The sequence below is a fragment of the Moschus berezovskii genome, chromosome 9, assembly GCF_049115385.1.
Source record: "Moschus berezovskii isolate FMDL1 chromosome 9, NW_MosBer_1.0, whole genome shotgun sequence".
NCBI classification, from domain to species: Eukaryota; Metazoa; Chordata; class Mammalia; order Artiodactyla; family Moschidae; genus Moschus; species Moschus berezovskii.
Window position 1 is genome coordinate 77,134,284 of NC_142468.1, and position 5,653 is coordinate 77,139,936.

At 36.9% G+C, this 5,653-nt stretch overlaps 2 pseudogenes; one reads left to right on the forward strand and one right to left on the reverse strand.

The window, feature by feature from the left end:
* The first annotated feature begins 81 nt into the window (after positions 1 to 81).
* LOC148776513 (olfactory receptor 4F6-like) lies at positions 82 to 1,020 on the forward strand (annotated as a pseudogene).
* Positions 1,021 to 4,310: 3,290 nt separating this feature from the next.
* LOC148776514 (olfactory receptor 4K3-like) lies at positions 4,311 to 5,214 on the reverse strand (annotated as a pseudogene).
* Between the last annotated feature and the right edge of the window lie 439 nt (positions 5,215 to 5,653).

Consider the following 5,653-nt stretch of genomic DNA (forward strand, 5'->3'; position numbering starts at 1 on the left):
CTCTTTCTTTAAATAAAAATGTTTCAAAAATGCTTTGGTTATGTTTTGTTTCTAGTCTTTAGGTATCACCAGACCAAGCCAATGTGTAAAGCAAATGACTCTTCAGTGTTTGAATTTGTTTTCCTGGGACTTTCTACCTCCAGACAAGTGCAGCATTTCCTCCTTGCCTTCTCTAGAGTGTTTTATGTAATAATTGTTCTAGGGACCTTTCTTGTTGTGCTAATAGTGACCTTTGACCCTCATCTACATTCCCCCATGTACTTCCTTTTAGCCAACCTCTCATTTATTGATTTGTGTTTTTCTACCATAACAGTTCCTAAGATGATTTCTGACCTGAACTTTGGGCACAAAACCATATCCTTCCAGGGATGCGTCATCCAGATGTTTATCCTTCACACCCTGGGTGGATCTGAGATGGTGCTGCTCACTGCCACGGCCTTAGACCGACATGTGGCCATATGTCAGCCCCTGCACTACCTGACCATCATGAGCCCACGGGTGTGCCTTTTGCTTCCATGCGGTGCTTGGGCTATTGGCCTCATTCACTCAGTGGTGCAGTTAGCTTTTGTGATCCATTTGCCTTTCTGTGGTCCTAGTGAAATCGACAGCTTTTACCATGACCTTCCTTGGTTTATCAAGCTTGCTTACATAGATTCCTACAGAATGGAATTTATGGTCACTGCCAACAGTGGGTTCATATCCATGGGCAGTTTCTTCTTGTTGATCATCTCCTATGTTTTCATTCTGGTCACTGTATGGAAACGCTCTTCAGGTGGTTTGTGCAAAGCCCTCTCTACTCTGTCAGCACACATCACTGTGGTGGTTTTGTTCTTTGGACCATGCATCTTTGTTTACATGTGGCCATTTCCCACAGTCCCAGTGGATAAGCTTCTTGCCATTTTAGACTTCTTGGTTACACCCATCCTGAATCCTGCCATTTATACACTGAGAAACAAGGACATGAAGATGGCTATGAGGTGACTGTGTAGTCAGCTTCAGATTTGGAGGAAGATCTCCTAAGTAACTCATGGAAGCCCAATTTCCTCAAACAACTTCATGTAATAAAAATGCTTAAATAAATACATAAAATTTGGAGATTTTTTTTCTAAAGTCACCATTTTATAGTATTCATCCTAGACCAGAGTAAGAGGCTACATTAACTCTTTAGGTAGCAAGTTGTTTGATAGCCAGATTAATCCCAGGAATTGCTTGGTAGAAATTTTTGAAAAAGTGTCAGTTATACACTTCGAATCTGCCCAGTGTATGGCCTTATATATCACCCTGCTTGGATTCAATTATCAACTTATTTCAATTAATTGAATTAACTTATAACTAATATTGTCAAAAGTTTGAGGGAGTTGTGAAATATCTAACTCTCCTTTGATTTAAAGCTAGGATGTGAAAAAATCATATTTTTTCTGAAAGACAAAACAATGTGTGAGGGAGGATTTACAACCTGCAGAAACAAAACAGGGTAATAGAAGTGGAGTGGACAGGAGATGGATAAGGTAGCATAATAAAGAGAGATTGACAGATGGCAGAAGAAAAGCATTTGGGAGAGCCTCATAATATATATTACATGAGCTTGGCCTCTGGCTACTAATCTCACCCTAGCTTGTCTCAATTTCGGACTCAAGTCATCTACAGTTGGCTTTGCACAGGGAAATTTATGAATATGTTGTTATTTTACAATTTTCTGAAATTATGACTTAATCCATCAATGCATATTCCTCCAACATTGGAACATGTTGGTCTGACCATAGCCTGGCTGGTATTATCATTAGCTAACAGCCATTCTGTCCAAATCATTTGCTGACTATTTTTCTCTAGTAACTCATCTTATATAACTCTTTTGTGTCAAAACATGGGTCTCAGTTATGTGTTATTGTGTATAACCTGTATAAATAACAAAACTAATTTAATTTATAGTTTGATAACTAGAAGACTGAACCAAATTTCCTGCAAAGCTATGAAAGGACCCTATGTTTGAGTATTGTGATCCAAGATTCATTTAAGATTATCAATCAGTTCTACATTTTATATTTTTCCTGTTCACAATTATTTCATTGCTTTTATTTGTGTTTTGAATGGATTCTTGTTAGGTACCTTAATTAAAAAGAACAATGTAAAGCCAGATTTCTCTTTGGGTAATTTTCCATACTTTTTGAAAATAGCAAGAGAAGGAAGAAGACTAAAGTTCTAAGCATAAAAGTTCTGAAGGGCAAAACTGAATCACCTGAATTCTTTCAGACTGAGGAGAAAAAGATCTAGTAGAATCATCATTCAAACTTGGAAGGGATCTATCCAAGGAACAGGAACAAACCTGAGGTGTACTAAGTCTTATAAAATTTACAGTCCAGATTCAAACAGGCTTTAGTCCTTGATTGGATTGAAGTGATCACACCTTATTCTTTTATGCCTCACAGAAGAGAGAGTAGATAATTTGTGGAAGAATAGGGACTCAGATGGAAAAGATTCCACCTGCAATGCAGGAAACCTGGGTTCGATCCCTGGATCAAGAAGATCCTGTGAAGAAGGAAATGGCAACCCACTCCAGTATCCTTTTGTGGAGAATTTTGTGGACAGAGGAACCTGGTGGGCTTCAGTCCATGGGATCGCAAAGGGTCAGACATGATTGGGTGACTAACACACACACATATCATGCCAGAGCTAAATATTCTTTTATACACAGTATTCAAAATAGAAAAAAAAAATATATGATATATAAGTAGCAGGGATATGCAACTGATAATTAAGAGGAAAATAATAGAAGTAGACAATGGATGGCTCCGTTGTTGACATTAGCAAAGAGAATAACTCATACAATCTAAAGCGACATTAAGAAGTTGAAAACCTTAAAAAAATTTTCACAGAGAAACAATCTAAGAAAGAACCAAGGGATGTTTTGAAATAAAATTAAATATGTGCAATTATGAATTTAAGGGGGCTTGATTTAAAAACTGACTGGACACAGCAGAAGAAAGGCTAGGTGGCTTCAAAGACAAGTCAATAAATACTATCCAAACTGAGTAAAGAGAGATTAAAAGAACAAAAAGTCAAAATACATACGCATATGAAAATAGCAATTCTTTTATATAAGGGTTTATTCCTGAGATTTTCTATTGGGAATGTTACAAAATACACAGAACCATGTCATCTTTTGCTTCCCTGGAGACTCAGATGATAAAGAATCTGTCTGGAATGCGAGAAACCTGGATTTAATCCCTGGGTCAGGAAGATGCCCTGAAGAAGGGAATGGCAACCCACTCCAGTATTCTTTCCTGGAGAATTCCATGGAGAGAGGAGCCTGGCAGGCTGCAGTCCATGGGGTCGCAGAGTTGGACACGACTGAGTGACTAGCATACATGTCACTAATTTGAGATATAAATTTGAGATATAACTAGATCCATGGGTTCAGATAAATGGATGCAGACTTGTATAATTTTTTGAGGAAGATTTCTGAAGAAAAGTTTTGTTTTGTTATATGTAGTAATGAGTAACTTGCAAACTTTGTATATAATCCTGTTTTTACAGGCTATTTGAACACTGAAATGAATTAAATGGATAGTTTATTACAAAACTAAATTTTTATACCTACCTATATGATGAACTGCCTAATCTATTTATGAATTGGAAGGAAAAAAGCAAAATCTCTAAAGGTTGTTAATATAGCCATCTTTGTATTTCATATACATCATTTAAAGACAATTACAGTGTTTCACAAATAAAACATGATGTTGAAGAAACAAAGCTCTATACAGATTATGATTATGATTCAACTTTTTGAATATGATTAGGAATGCTTAATGATTACTTTTATAGATATGTCTATAGAAGGTAATTAGAATGTTAACTAATTGGTGACTATTGTTTTGTAAAAGTAAAGAGAGCAATATGATGCAGTAGCTTATTAAAGAAAACTTTAGAGAAGGTCTATGTGAAATGTTCTGCTAAAAGAAATGCATAGGATAATAGAAAATTCCCTGATATGGTGGTCAGTGTTGAAATAATAGTAACAGTAGTGATATAAAATATTAACATTCTTACTAATTTCAAGTCATTCTTGAGAACAATCAAAATCATACTTCAAAAGCCTAGCCAAATTTCCCAAACAGGAACTCATTTTAGCAATTCTAGAATCCTAAAGAATTGACACACAATTTTCATCAAGAGATACACATGATTTCTATATGTGAATCGGGGAACTCTTCCCAGTCTTAAGTAACAGGGTAGGTGTGGCCAATTTAGTGCACTCACAGTCGACATTCTGATAATTTGAAACGATGAAATACCAAAAGAAATCTAAGTCATCATAGCCGCCTAATGGCATTTCTAATCTCTTTGCTTCTTAAAGTATAAATGACTGGATTTAGTAGTGGTGTGATGATCGCATAAAATACAGCCAGGAACTTGTCCACCCAAGTGATGCTGAGTGGACATAGGTAGATGAAGATGCAAGGCCCAAAGAATAACACGACCACTGTGATGTGGGCAGTGCAGGTGGAGAGCGCCTTGGATGCCCCACCCTTTGATTGGTGGCAGACAGTAAGGAGAATATGAGTAAGAGGTCAGCAACAGAATGAAGCAAACGGTTGCAAGTACCCCACTGTCAGCATCTGTCAGCACTTCTAGAATATAAGTGTCCATGCAGACTAACTTGATCACCAGTGGAATATCACAGAAAAAGCTATCCAATTTTCTGGGTCCACAGAAGGGCAGTTGTGTAATTATAGCTAGTTGGCTTATTGAATGCACAAAGCCAATGATCCATGATGTCTTCACTCGTCAAATGCACATTTTTGTATTCATGATGCTGGAGTAATGGAGTGGCTTGCAGATGGCCACACAGCGGTCATAGGCCATCATCACTAGGAGCACCATCTCACCCCCTCCAAAAAAATGTCCGAAAAACATCTGACACATGCAGCCTCTGAAGGAGATGGTCTTATTTCCTTTCAGAAAGTCTGTGATCAGTTTAGGGGTGGCTACTGAGGAAAAGCATAAGTCAGAGAATGACAGATTTGCTAACAGGAAGTACATAGGGCAGTGGAGGTGAAGGTCAGCAATAACTAGGAGCACAGTGAAGACATTGCCTAAAACGGTGATCAAGTAAAGTGAAGAAAATACCACTAGGAGGAAGGCCTGGAGGTCCCATGAGTCACACAGCCCAAGAAAAATAAATTCAGACACCACAGACTGGTTTACTTCTTCCATTCAGTTCAGTGTCTTCTAAATTTATCTGAAGAAAAAATGTAAAAATAGATTTTATAAATAAACAGTCTGTGCATCAAGTGTGTTTTTTATGCGCTACTAATGGAAGCGTGTACTTACATAATCACTGTAAAAAGCAATTGGCCTTCTCTTTTAATGATCAATATACATATATTCTATGGTGCAGCAATTTCACTCCCATTTGTATGCTCAATGTAAACTCTTGTATCTGTATACAAGGAAAATGTACAGCAATGCCTATAAACATAGTGATAGAATCTTAACAAAGTACAACTATATAAAATGACATGAATGTGTGTTAGTAAAATATAGTAATAAAGAAATAAAAAGCCTCAAATAGATCCTCTCGGCATAAATTTTATAAGATGAAGAGCACTACAAAAATAACAGTATATTTTGCAAGAACTTGTATAAGTAATAA